Here is a 15,229-nt window from a genome sequence, read left to right on the forward strand (position 1 = left end):
TATGTATATATGTGTATATACATAAACATCCTTTTTTCCCCTGAAACCTTTGGAAGAAAGTGGTAGACATTGTGATGCTTCACCTCTAGTATTTTAGCATGCCTCTCCAAAGAATAATGACCTTCTATACCACTAAACTTTCATTATCCCAAGTAGGTGGCTGTCTAATTTTGGGCAAAAGGGAATGTTGCAAACCTACCTCTTCAGTATTTATAGTTTATGAAAGTTTTTTCATGAACCGTATTAAATGTCGTAAGAGTAGATAATTGCCAAGAAGAGTTACATGAAGCAAACTCTGGATAGTGTTTTTGAATTTTTAAGGTTTGTGCGTAAAAACCCAGACTATGAAATTTGATACCTGACTTTTTTTTTTTTTTTTAAGGCCATAGAAATTCTGTATTTGTCGATTTTTCTCTATTGCTGTATGTCTTTCTTTTTTTCCTTCCCTTATACTTCTTCTATTCTGGTTATTTAATGCTAGCTTAGGGTTCCTGTCATTTAGACTTTGGACCCAATATCTTACTGTGGCTAATTAGCAATAAATTAAGGAAAAATTATATGAAATACTTTTAAGGGGAAGAAGGACAATAAAAATTAGTTGTCATCACTAGTGTTTTTTGCCTGTTTAACACTTAAAAAAAATCTTGGTCCTTTCTCATTTGTTCATTTGCCATCACCTTGTCTGTTCACTTACAGGCCTGTGAAAGTTAATGGGTGATGGTAAGTCATGGTGGAATTCCTAGGGTGAAGATGAATGCCTTCCTCTGTTTATCTTGTTTCTACCGTATTGTGAAATTAGTGATGCATACTGAATTTTTTAAAGCCATTGCCCCCTGGGCATGGTGGTTCAAGCCTGTAGTCCCAGTGCTTTGGGAGGCTGAGGTGGGTGGATTGCGTGAGCCCAAGAGTTTGAGACCATCTTGGGCAACATGGTGAAATCCCATCTCCACAAAAAAATACAAAAGTTAACTGGGCATGGTGGCACATGCCTGGTCCCAGCTACTTGGGAGGCTGAGGCAGGAGAATCTCTTACGCCTGGGAGGTTGTGGCTGCAGTGAACCACAATCGCGCCACTGCGTTCTAGGCTGGGTGACAGAGCGAGAGTTTCTCAAAAAAAAAAAAAAAAAAAAAAAAAAAAAAAAAAAAAAAAAAGCCATATTTTGATTATAGGCAGTCTACTTCAGAAAAATGAGATTAGATGTTTTGTTAAGTCAAATGGAAAAAGTGGTTTTTAAGTCACAGTGAAAATGTGGGACACATTTAAGAATCCATAGCTAAGATTGAACATTAGAAAATATTTTAAAAAATGGATATGTTGCAGAATGGCTCACAGTGTTGCAGTCTTAAACAAGGGAACAAAAACCCATGGTAAGTGGATCAGTCATCTGCTATCAGTGTAGTGCTGGAAATGGTGTAAAAGTGTCTGATGTAGTTATGATTAGAAAATCACTTCAAAAACAGACTTTGGTGGGAAGGAGTATGTGATAAATTTGTTCCGATTGCTCCATTCTAGAGCCTCCTAATCAGTCTATAAGATATCCCTTGAGTCTTGAGGTTGGTCACATTCTTGGGCCAATCACCCCTGGTCATGAGTAACCTTGAGGTTTCGAAACCTAGAGTGCCATACAAACAGTACTCTCTATTCATGCCATCAATGTAATAAAAGCTGGGAAGCACTAATTTATACTGAAGACTTGGAGGCTGCAATAGCATTCTTAAATGAAAACTGGAACAATGTGTGATGTGAGGCTGAAATTTGAGTATTATGGTAGGGATCTTGAAATGAATCTTGGCCGGGCACGGAGGCTCACGCCTGTAATCCCAGCACTTTGGGAGGCCAAGGCAGGCGGATCACAAGGTCAGGAGATCGAGACCATCCTGGCTAACATGGTGAAACCCTGTCTCTACCAAAAATACAGAAAAATTACCTGTAATCCCGGCACTTTGGCCGAGGCGGGTGGAGCACGAGGTCAGGAGATCGAGACCATCCTGCCTAACACGGTGAAACCCTGTCTCTACTAAAAATACAAGAAATGATCCAGGCGTGGTGGTGGGTGCCTGTAGTCCCAGCTGCTCCAGAGGCTGAGGCAGGAGAATGGTGTGAACCTGGGAGGCGAAGCTTGCAGTGAGCCGAGATCGCGCCACTGCACTCCAGTCTGAGCAACAGAGCAAGACTCCATTTCAAAAACAAAAAAACACAAAAGAAAGAAATCTTCTTGAGACTTAGAAATGTATTTTAGGTGATGGTCTCTGGGTATGTTTCTCCTAAAGGTAAAAATCTTTAGTTTCCTTTTATTGATTCGCGTAACAGTGAACAGGCTTGGTGCTGTCAAAAAGTGTTGGAGTGAGGATAAACGGGGAGGGCAGTGGAGCACACTTGAAGAAAGCTTAGAATGATAAAAGGGTCTGGAAGAAGCAGAAGCAACTGGGGATAGATTTTTGCTTATTTATGAAGCATTCAAAAGCATTTAGACCCTCTAGTGAGTTTCAGAATATAACCAGCAATGTCTGCCTGTCACTCAGTTCATTCTGAGTATGTGTCACGTGCAAAGCAGTGTATTGGGCACAATGTAAGAGGAGGAATGAGGCTCTGATCCCTCCCTTCTGGAACAAAGTTTCTATGTGGGGTTTCATAGTAGTGTCATCATAGGTACAGCCAAAATGCTGTGGAAATTGCAAGGAGGTTGAGGTTATTTCTATCTGGGAAATCCAGGAGGCTTTCTAGAAGATTTATTTTGTAATCTTTTGGTTGACTTCTACCTTGATTTTTAAAAAATGGTTCATTTCATTTCTGTTGAAAAATATTAGACAAATTATGTTATGTGGATAATTGAAATCACCTATGTTAATTAAAACTTGTTTACTACCTGAAACTTTGTAAACATTGTTGTAAAGTCCAGAAAGGCTCACATAATACTCACTTTTTCTATTGCTTGGATTCTGTCATGTTGTTAGTAATTTTATAGACACACATTCTTAAAGCGTCTTCTTTCTTAAATTTTGTGTTGCTTGTTACCAGTTCCACTGGCTTTTTCTCTGAGGCAGTGATTCTTCGGATGCACATTACAGTCCTTGGGCAACTTAAAAATCCTGATGTTTCAGGTGTACCCCAGACCAATTAAGTCGGAATCTCTGGGTCAAGATCCAGGTGTCAGTTGTTTTAAAACACTTCCCAGTTGATTCCAGTGTGCAACTAAGGTGGAAAAATTGCTCTGGTAGTTTATTCTGTTTGTCCCTTTCTGCCCCCACTGCCATTATCTTACTTCAGTGTCTCCTCACTTTCTCCATTTTCCACTATGTTCTTCCTGCCCAGGCCAGGCTGAGCTCCTGTCTTTAGTAGTAGGGCATTGTTCATTATGTTCTGGAAATTCCCTTCCTACCTATGTACAACCTGATCTACTCTTCCTTCAGGCCCCACATTTGTTTTTCATCTCTTTGCTGAAGGCCATTTCAAACTACATCACCTTACATTGTTTCTTTGGTGCTTGACGTTTTGTGCCTTATTGTATACTCCTTTGAATTGTTTAATTGCATTTCCTTTATCCATTTTATTCTGCAACTAGGTTTTAAGCCTTTGGAACATGACAACTCCTTAAAAATATTCATTCATGGTCTAGTATAATGCAAGAGGTACTCAGTAAATGCTTGCTTAATGAACTCATGCTGGTTTGGAGGAATGAATAAAATGAATAATTTTGGATTTTCATGCTGCTAAGGATGTAATAGTGTGGGGGAAAAAACCAAAGACCCTTACTCTTATGGGCCTTACATTCTACAGGGGATGAAGGAGGAGGCTGTGGTGGTTTATTTCTACTTCCTGTAGATCTTTCAGTATACAGATGACATTTGTTGAAAAAATTAAACCAAATACTCTGAAATAAGCAATTAAGTGAAAGTGATACCTTAGAGCAGAGTTTAATTCATCAGCTGAGGGCCAAATTCCCTTTTAAAGTTTCCAAGGGTCAGGAGGCTAGCAGCATTAATGTTGTTGCTTGCATAGTGGTTTGATGAAGAGTTGGTAGGTAGTCTTGGCTCTACAGCTAACTTACTGTATGGGCTCTAAGGAAATATTGATATGAAAGTAATGCATTTGATCTCTACTTTCTTAACATTAGGGAAATATCACAGACCCATGACAGGGGAGGTTTTGCGACCCTTCAGGGTATCCTTGTAGTTTCAGAGATGACTTCCAGGTTTCCTCGAAATGAAATGTGGTTATTGTGGTTAAGTTTAATTTGTTTTGGCTCTGTCAGCCTAAAGTTGCTTTGCCTGTGAGAGAGAAAAACAGCTTTGGATGGATGTCATAATCTTAAAAGGTTTAAAAGTGAATGGATTGAAATTAAAATGAAATGTAATTAAATTTGAAAAAGTTATTACCATTTTATTTTTTTCATGATTGAAAGTCAGGCATGTGCATTACACTACTGAACCACCACTACTTATTAGCATTTAGGGATATATGTTTTCTGTTTTTTTCTTCTTCTATGCAGAGCATGAAAAAACAGTTTTAACTCTCTCAGTGTTTGCTGCCTGTAAACGTGAAATATCCGTAGAACTAGGTTTCGTACTATTAAGTTAATGGGTTAAAAAAGTCTGCTGTCTGGTTAATGGGTTAAAATTTCTGTTTTTCAAATACATAGCTGACTTGATTGCCCAGTTGTGTGTTTTAATGTTCTCTGAATGATTTCAGTGCTACTGAAAAAGCCTTCCGAAGGGCCCTATGCTTTATACAGCTGACTTCTTTATTTCATGCCTTTCATTCTGCTGAGGGATATGCTGACTGTTAATATGTTCCTTTCTCGCTTTTTTAAGGCATGTATTTTTCCAATAGTAGAATTTATTGGAAACAAACTTGTCTCTGTTACCATACCCCCCTTCAACCCTGACTCCTCAATAAACAAATAAGCAAAACCTACCCCTTCCCCAAAACCTCCAAATCTGAAAATACTTAACACAATGTCTGAAACATAAAGGACCCCTCAGTCTTTGAAATGAACTCCATTTGGTTTTGACCAGCACAGTCTTGCCCAGCAGGTCATGGTCATGTTTGACTGACTGGTGTTAGGGCTTATAATTGGTAAGAACAAACACATGCCATGGGCTTAAGTAGTTCTAGCCCTCCGCTATTCAGTGTGGTAGCCACTCGCCATATGTGGCTATTGAGCACTTGAAATGTGACAAGTCTAAATTGAAGTTTGCTGTTAAGTACGCACCAGATTTCAGAGTTAGTATAGAAAAAAGAATGTAAATTATCTCATTGATATTATTTTAGATATATTGGCTTAAATAAAATCTGTTATTAAACTTTATTTTTACCTGTTTCTTTTCACTTATGGCTACTAGAAAAATCATATTTACATTGATTATATATGTATCTATAACTTACATATGTGTTATAAAAATTATGTGGGTGGTTTATTTCTGGCTTGCATTGTATCTCTGTTGGATAGTTCTAACCAATAAGTAACCAGCCAGCCAAAGTGAGTAGATAAGAGGTTAGGATCAACTTCATTGAATGTCCAGAATGGCGTGGTAGTCCATGCGTAGTAGCTGTTGTAGCTTGTATTCTTTTAATACTTAAAACTGTAGTTTTAGACAGAAGAAAATTGGTTCAATTTAGGACCTTGTAAGGATAATGTTCCTTAAAGATACATTTTATCTTTGTTCTTGCCTGAAAACGTTGGGCATAGTGGTTGTAGGATCCCAAAAGAAGAATGCAATAACTGGACATACTTTGGTTGAACTGGACATATATTTGAGGCATGTGATTATGTTAATATATCAAGTATAAAATTTTAATTCAATTTGGGTAAGTTTGATGTGAAATGAATGAATGGTATGCAGCTAATGTTCATTTTCAAAGATCTTTTGAAAAGATAAATTGTTATTGTAGTGAAGTGAAGCACTCAATTTAGGATGCTAATCCTTTGTCAGTTTTGCAAATGCCTTCCTGGAATCTCTCTAGCATAGCCAGAGCTTTTGAAGGACTCTGAAGAACTTGTTACTGCATTATGTTGTGACTGCACTTTCTTCTCTTCAAAATTAGAGTAGCTTAATTTTTTCCTGATTGTAAAAGTTCATTATATATTGTATATATTATACATGTGTATATATTACATTATATAATGTATATATACATTATATATTTTATATATTAAAAGTTCATTATTATACTGTCCGTAATCCCACCACTCATTTTTGTGTATAACATTCCAGACTTAATTGTGGATATGTGTATATGTACACTTATATCTGTTCTTTTCTTACCTTCTCCTCTTTTTAAAAATGCTGTTAGTAATGATTGTCCATACTTTTATACTGCTTACCATATGCCAGCCATTGTGCTGAGACATTTTATCCCCATAATAACCCTATTAAGTTGATAATTGCTTAAAAGTACATATACATACAGGTGCAGTTTGAACTCAGATCTATCTGACCTGAAAGTCTGAGCTCTTAATACTTTCACCATTGTACATCGTCCCAAGTTCACAAATATTATTTTATAACATCTTAATGGTGGCAGAGTTTTCCATTAAGATTAAATACCCCCAGAACTAAAATAAATACTAGAATCTAAATTTCAATATTAAATTTCTAAAAGTGGATATCCTAGACTAAATAAAATAGATCCAGGTCTGGGATAGCTGCTTGAAGTGAGTGGAGTGTCACGTACGTCCGTGTGAAGAGACCATCAAACAGGCTTTGTGTGAGCAATAAAGGTTTTTAATCACCTGGGTGCAGGCAGGCTGAGTACGAAAAGAGTCACCGAAGGGTGGTGGGATTATCATTCGTTCTTACAGGTCTGGGATAGGCAGTGGAGTTAGGAGCAGTTTTTTGTGGGCAGGGGGTAGATCTTACAAAGTACATTCTCAAGGGTGGGGAGAATATTACAAAGTACCTTCTAAAGGGGGGGTGCCGGGAGGGGGAGAGAATATTACAAAGTACCTTCTTAAGGGCGGCGGAGGATATTACAAAATACCTTCTCAAGGGTGGGGAGGGTGTATTGTCACAAAGTCAGTTTATCAGTTAGGGTGGGGCAGGAACAAATCACGGTGGAATGTCATCAATCAAAGCAGGAACTGGCTATTTTCACTTCTTTTGTGGATCTTCAGTTGCTTCTGGCCATCGGGATGTAAACGTGCATGTCACAGGGGATAGGATGGCTTAGCTTGGGCTCAGAGGCCTGACGTGGAGCAAAAGAGCTTTTTAGAGTATCTTTCCATACTAAACTGGTGGTACTTGAGTGCTGTAGATGTTTAAATGGGCCCTGTGGTTTGCAGGTACAGAGGCTGAGTTTTGTTATACAGTTATGGTATGATTTCCATCTTTCTTTGAACTCTTGGGTTTTCTTTCTGCAAGAGATGCTTACCTAAATTAGTAGTCCATAGTTCTGTAGAGGCATTTGAAGATTATTTTATTGAATTGTCAGTGTAAGCTTTTCTGTGAGCTGCCTAATAAACAGGGTTTGGGAGAGTTTATATAAGTAGACGATGCATTGAATGCAAAATTTGAGCCTGTGTAGGCCTTGCTTTTTTGACAGCAGCATTTATTTTTATTTTTTGTTTAATAAATTTTACTGTATATGTTTAAGGTATACAATGTGATATGTAGATATACATAGTTAAAGATTACTACAGTTGAGCCATTTAACATATCTGTCATCTTAAGAGTTACCTTGTGTGTGGGTGGTAAGAGGGCCTAAAATCTACTCTCTCAGTAAGTTTTCCAAGTACAATACAATGCTATTGATTATAGTCTTCATGCTGTAGATTAGAGCTCTAGAGTTTTTAATATATATATATTTTTTGCTTTGTTACCCAGGCTGGAGTGCATGGTACGATCACAGCTCACTGCAGCCCCTGCTTCCCTGGTTCAAGTGATTCTCGTGCCCCAGCCTCCCAAACATAATAGCTGGGATTAGAGGCTTGTGTTACCAAGCCTAGCTAATTTTTCTATTTTTGGTAGAGATGGCCAGACTGGTCTCGAACAGCTGGCCTCAAGTGATCCACCCGCCTTGGCCTCCCAACGTGTTGGGATTACAAGTGTGAGCCACCATGGCTGGCCAAGAGCTCTAGATTTATTCATCCTGCATAACTGCAACTTTGTACACCTTGACCTAAGTGTCCCCTACTCTCACCATTTGGTAACCCACCTTTCTACTCTCTTGTTTTTATGTATTAGAGAACATGTAAAAATCATACAATAGTTTTCTCTCTGTGTCTGATTTATTTCAGTTAGTAATAATGTCCTCCAAGTTCATCCATGTTGTAGAGCAGCATTTATTTAATTTGAAAACCCTGTTTGTCAAAAATTAATGTGTGATTTTCTTATGGTTCAAGATAAGGAGTTTAAAAGATCTTCGTAACTCTGAGGAAGACGTCTTACCCCAGTTATATTTGTGTTGCTTTCAAACAGGTTTGAAGTAAGTACTTCCTGTGTATAAGCTATCCTGGCATTGCTAATTGCAGTATTTAGCAGGCAAGTTCTTAATCTTTAATACCAGAAAGATGCATGTTCATGTATTTGTTGAAGTGGTGCTGGCCTGATGGAGCAGTAGTGGAGTGGGCTTTTGAAATCAGGATGATGGAGCAGGCATGTAAGCCTGTCCAGTGTCAGGCAGCAGATGGATAGGAGTTTAGCCTCCTCAGGGTTGCTGTTAGACTGTCCTTTGTATCACTTTGTGCTCTTTAGCCATCAAGCAGGGTTGAAAAGACTTCATACCTAACATGGTATTTCTGGATTAACAGGTAATAACCTCTAAATATATCAGATTATTAGTAATTATCTCTAGCTGGTGGGGCGATGGGCACTATGAATTTTCTTTGATATTTTTTCCCCACATTTAAAAAATACGTTTTTTTTTTTTTTTTTTGAGACAGAGTCTCGCTCTGTCACCCAGGCTGGAGTGCAGTGGCCAGATCTCAGCTCACTGCAAGCTCCGCCTCCCGGGTTCCCGCCATTCTCCTGCCTCAGCCTCCTGAGTAGCTGGGACTACAGGCGCCGCCACCTCGCCCGGCTAGTTTTTTGTATTTTTAGTAGAGACGGGGTTTCACCGTGTTAGCCAGGATGGTTTCGATCTCCTGACCTCGTGATCCGCCCGTCTCGGCCTCCCAAAGTGCTGGGATTACAGGCTTGAGCCACCGCGTACGTTTTTTATGTTGCTAATGTCACAAAGTTTAAAAAACTTAGACCCTTAGATTTGTGTGTCTTAGATTTTTAGGTTTTATTTATAGTCATACACTGTGTTCATTTCCAAAGCACTGTTAATAGGGAACTTTGGTGGTTTTTCACACATTTAGTATGTTGATTCGTCCTTTCGAGGTAATGGTTAATTCAGGACTGGTTTGGCTAAAGTGGTTAGTTTGGTTTTTAAAAAAATTATAGTATACATTTCTATCAAGTCTTGAAGTGAGACTCAATTTTTATCTCTCTGTGATAGCATTTGCTTCATTCTTTTCTTGCAGTGTATATCAAAGTGATTTTTGACCTTGGAAGTATAAAATTGTGAAGGTAGAATTTGGAAGTGACATTCGTTATCATGTGGTCTAGGGGTTGGCAAATTACAGTTCTCAGGTCAAGTCTAGCCTACCACTTATTTTTATAAATAAAGTTTTACTGGAACACAGCCATACCCATTTTGTTTCTTCCTTCTCCTGCTCCTTCTTTTCTTCCTTCTTCTTTCCTCCTCTTCCTCCTCCTCCCCCTCCTCCTCCCCCTTCTTCTGCGCTCCCTCTTCTTCTCTTTTTGGTTTTGTTTGTTTGTTTTGAGACAGGGTCTTATTCTGCCCCCCAGGCTGGGACTGCAAGTGGTGCAATCACAGCCCACTGCAGCCTTGACTTCCCAGGCTCAGGTGATTCTGCCACCTCACCCTCCCCAGTAACTGGGACTACAGGTGTGCACCAGCATGCCTAATTTTTTGTATATGAGGTCTTGCCATTTTTCCAAGGCTTGTCTAAAACTCCTGGGCTCAAGCAGTCTGCCTACCCCAGCCTCCCAAAGTGCTGGAATTACAGGTGTGAGCCACCATGCCTGGCCAAGTAGTTTCTAAAGAGACCGCATGGCCCCAGGGCCTAAAATATTTGCTGTTTGGTCCTTTATAGAAACTTGCCAATTTTTAATCTATTTCAATCAGCTCCCTAGTAGCTGGGACTGCAGGTGTGCACCGCCATGTCTGGCTAAGTTTTGTATTTTTAGTAGAGATGGAATTTCACCATGTTGGCCAGGCTGGTCTCAAAGTCCTGATGTCAAATGTTCTACCCACCTCGGCCTCCCAAAGTTTTGGGATTACAGGCATGAGCCATGGCGCCCAGCCCAACCAGTTAATTTTTCTGAAGGCTTTAAATTATAAATTCAGTTTCTTCAGTAGATATAAAACTATGTTATGTATTGCTTCTTGGGTAAATTTTGGAAGATTGTGGCTTTCAATGAATTAGTTCATTTTATCCACTTAATTGATTTTGTATGCATGGAGATGTTTGTTGCAATCTCTTACTATCCTTTTAATGTTTAGCATCTGTAGCAATATTCTCTGTTTCATAACTATTGTTGATAATTTGTTTTATTTTTTTCTTTCTTTGTCAGTCTGACCAGAAGTTTATCAATTCTAGTGATCTTTAGAAAAATCCAGCTTTGAGTTTCATTAATTTTTTTCCTCTAATACTTCCAATTTCATCTGTTTCTGCTTTTTAATTTTTTTCTCTGTCTGCTTATTTTGAGTTTATTTTATTCTGTCTTTACTAGTTTCTTGAGGTGAGAACTTAGGTTGTTGACTTGAGACCTTTCTTCTTTATGTAAAGATATAGTGGTATAGATTTCCCTAATCTAAGCCCTGCTTTGTCTGCATCCAATAAATTCTGATACGTTGTATTTTCATTTTAAAATTATTTTTGTTGTTTTTTTTTGTTGTGTGTTTGTTTTTTAGGAGATCGGGTCTCATCATGTTACCCAGGCTGGTCTTGAACTCTTGAGTTCAAATGAACCTCCCACCTCGACCTCCCAAAGTGCTGGATTAGAGGCGTGAGCCACTGTGCCCAGCCTGTATTTTCATTTTTGTTCAGTTCAAGATATTTTAAAATTTTCCTTGAGTCTTCTTCTTTGATCAATGGCTTATTTAGAAGTATGTTGTGTAATTTCCAAGTATTTGGAGATTTTCTTGCTATGTTTCTGTTACTGATTTCTAGTTTAATTCTAATTCCATATGGTCAGAGAACATAAACTTTTCATGCTTTCAGTTTTTTAAAAAATTTGTTCATTGAGCCTTGTTTTAATGACCCAGTGCTACCTTTGTGAATATTCTGTTTGCACTTGACAAATGATACGTATTCTGCTTTTTTTTTTTTTTTTTTTTTTTTTTGAGACGGAGTCTTGCTCTGTCACTCAGGCTGGAATTGTAGTGGCGCGATCTCAGCTCAAGTGATTTCTCCTGCCTCAGACTCCCGAGTAGCTGGGATTACAGGCGCCCACCATCACGCCCGGCTAATTTGTTTATTTTTAGTAGAGATGGGGTTTCACCGTGTTGACCAGGCTGGTCTCGAACTCCTGACCTCAGGTGACCCGCCCTCCTTGGCCTCCCAAAGTGCTGGGGTTACAGGCATGAGCCACTGCACCTGGCCTGTGTTCTGTTATTGTTGGGTGGAGTGAAACTGTCACTTAGATCTAGTTGGTTGATGGCATTGTTCTATAGCTTGCTGTTTTTTTGGTTGGGGAAAGATCTAATTATTCTAAGAATTACTGAGAGAAGAGTGTTGCAGTGTCCAACTTTAGTTGTAGATTCGACTGTTCTTTACTTCAATTTTTGGATTGCCACTCTATGTGTTCTGCTCAGGAATTTTAGTTACATTCAGTGGGACAGACGGAGTGGAATATATTTATTATGTTTAGCCAGAACCAAAACTCAACTAGTGTTTTCAAAGCTGAGTCTGAAACTAGTGCAGTGTTAGGTCATGGTGTCACACCCATGTTTGAACAGTTAGAACTGGAACTAAGGCTTCTGATTTTTCAGTCCAGAGATACTCCTGGTGGTGCTCTTCACATGTGATGCCATGGATGATGGGCAGTAAGCTGATACTTCCGTAGGATAGAACTTGTTAAAGCTTGATCAAGTAATGTAATCTCCCCAGGGCCGCTTTCTTGGCGGGAATTGGGGTCATTAATAGCTGCCCTTCTAACTGACCTTGTTAAAATGCACAGAGAATCTCTCAAGTAAGACCAAGAAAAACCATGAAGATGGGAATATAATGGGTGGTATTTTTAAAAAATATCAAGATGCCTTGGAACAAAAGAACAGAAAATAAAAGTGTAGCAAAGAATAGGATGAACAGGGATCTGGATAGGTGGGGACCAAGGGACATGCCTTCTATGACAGGTGCTTTACAACTTTCTGTGTCTGCTCCATGGCTTGCTCTCTGCCTCTAGCAAAGAGCCAAAGTGGCAGTCTCCATCTCCAGTCTGCGTGATTTTGTAGTTCAAGCATCTAATCACAATCACAGCTGACAGGTCCTCTCCCTCTCCTCTCGTGTGTGTATGCAATGCCATGTTTGATGTGAACATAAAACTATAAAATGTATGTGCAAATCGGTATTTTTAGGGAAAATATAATATAGTTTCTCCTTCTTCAGTTATTCTTTTTGGCCCAAGGAGTAGGCTTTACTTTTTGGCAAAGTTGTCATGTGTTGATAATAAAAAATTGATATATTAAAAATACTGTGATTGTTTAAATGTAGCAAACTGATAGTTGTGGGTGGCCACCTGTTGGTAATTTAGAATGCTCATATGTGACAAACATGTAAAACTAAAAGCTTATCAATCATGACCTTCTACCCTAATATTTTTTATCCATTCATTTTTAATTTTTTTAAAATTAGGTTTCTTAGAGGACTTAAGGTAGTAAATAAAAGCTCATTGTGACTATGGCAGTTAAGGACTAAACAAACTGGGTTTGTATGTTTGGTTTGTCTGCCTTCAAACTGGCCATAATGTTTATTTATTTATTTATTTTGTCTTTAACCCCTCTCCTCCCCTCATTAAATATAGTTACATAAAGGGATGCCATTCAGATGCTTTTCATGATGGGCAGTTCAGGTTCTGTCATGAGCATTGAGTTTCTAAACTGTCCTTATCAGAGACAGGAAATTTCCTCCTTTCTAACTTCAGACCTGCTGTGTTGAAAGTTACCTCTTTGGTTGATATATTTCTCAGTCATAATGCCAACTTAGAAGGGCACAAGTCTGTGGAATATGTTTTTATTGTTAGAGTGGATTATTTTATTCATTTTGAGTTGAATCTTTGTTCATATCTGATGACTGCTAATGAAGTCATTGCCAGCAACTCAATCGCTTGCTTATTTTATTTCAGTATGTATGTATGTATGTATGATTTTTTGAGACGAAGTCTCGCTCTGTCGCCTGGGCTGGAGTGCAATGGTATGATCTCGGCTCACTGGAACTTCTGCCTGCTGGGTTCAGGTGATTCTCCTGCCTCAGCCTTCCGAGTAGCTGGGATTACAGGCGCCCGCCACCATGCCCGACTAATTTTTGTGTTTTTAGTAGAGATGGGGTTTCACCATGTTGACCAGGCTGGTCTTGAACTCCTGACCTCAGGTGATCCACCTGCCTTGGCCTCCCAGAATGCTGGGATTACATACCTGAGTCACCGTGACTGGCCTGTTTTAAAGAGGAATATTGGGAACTGATTCCGTTTGGTCATTCTCTCAAACTGCCATTAGGGCTTTTTGTAATGTCGTAATTTGGAAACATACGGAAGATATATCCTTTGTTTATTTCCAGATAAACATCTGGTCAGTAAATAATCTTACAAGTATTACTTTCAGATGTTTTGAAGTGATTGGCCTCCTGCTCTGGTTTTAACCCCAGTTGAAGATACTTTAATGTTTGCAGTTTATAATAATCTACCAAGTTGAACACAGTGTGGCATTGTATTTTAAGGCTTCCTTGCTAACTGTCCTTTCAATTTAACACTGTAACTTATTAGCATGAATTACTTCTCCTTGCTTTAAGAGAGAATTACTGGTTTTATAGATTCAAATATGAAAGTCATCTTCTAGGAGTGGAAAGATTAGTCTTTTGGCTTGCCCTTGCTCTTGTGTTTGTATGAATATTGCTTACTATTTCCTGGCATAAAATGACCTGAAATATTTTATTAGAAAAAATTATACCAGCCTGGGCAACATGGCAAAACTCTCTCTCTATAATAATACTAAGAATTAGCCGAGTGTGGTGGCATACACCTGTAGTTCCAGCTACTCGGGAGGCTGAGGTAGGAGGGTAGCCTGAGCCCGGGAAGTTGAGGCTGCAGTGAGCCATGATGGCACCACTGCACTCCAGCCTGGGCAACAGAATGAGACTTCATTTCACACAAAGACCAGTGATACTGAACTGTAATCTTTTAAGCTCATGCTAATAAACACACTTGTTGCCAGGAGCAGAGCATATTGTTTATGTTACTTTGAAGATTCTATATTTTTGGTGAAAAATAGCTGAAGCCACTGTATATAGGAAAATTGCTTGTTTTCTAAAATTGGCCATTAATATAGATCCTTTTTAGTGATTTATGTTGTGATAAAGGATCCTCTCACCTCCCTCACCTTTTCAAAACTGGTTTTTCTTATGCCATTAAAGTTTTTCAGTTAAGGAAACAGACTCAAGGCTTTAACCCATTTATGCCAGAAGTTGCAAATTTTTTTTTGTGGAAAATCAGACCTTGGCAATGACCTTAAGCAGTAGGATATAAATAACTCCCACAAGCTTAGCGTTCCAATAATGGAACACCAGGCCTAAATGGGTTAAGAAATTTGTTTGAGTTTTCTTTTTCAAAGCAATATTAAATGTAGCATTCAGATAAAAATCCAATTTTAAAATTAAAATTTCTAATCATGACAGTTAAAAAACACCTGACACCATTGGCCACCTCTTACTTGCTTTCTACAGGGCTTTCATGTTGGCCAACTGTAGAGGTTAAAAATCTAACCACTCTTTTCAACTAGGTTTTTCTATCCAATGCTACATTAACCATTTTCTTAAAACCACTCTGAACCTAGAATTACACTAATTTTGGGGTTATGTTAATAAACAGCAATAATTGTATTTTTTGGATTTAAGGTATTGATCAAGTGTGAATTATCCTTAACCCTCAAGTTTTGAACAGATATGAAAGTTGGTGTAGGAGGAATAGTTACATACAAGATAATTCCTTATAAAGTGAGATGTAT

General features: G+C 38.6%; 1 protein-coding gene across 1 annotated transcript in view; it reads left to right on the forward strand.

The window, feature by feature from the left end:
• The window catches only part of CTNNA1 (catenin alpha 1), a 180,253-nt gene that overhangs the window by 71,296 nt on the left and 93,728 nt on the right, over positions 1 to 15,229 (forward strand). The gene's annotated exons all lie outside the window — the stretch shown is intronic.

Source organism: Rhinopithecus roxellana, chromosome 3 (assembly GCF_007565055.1).
Source record: "Rhinopithecus roxellana isolate Shanxi Qingling chromosome 3, ASM756505v1, whole genome shotgun sequence".
Lineage (NCBI taxonomy): Eukaryota > Metazoa > Chordata > Mammalia > Primates > Cercopithecidae > Rhinopithecus > Rhinopithecus roxellana.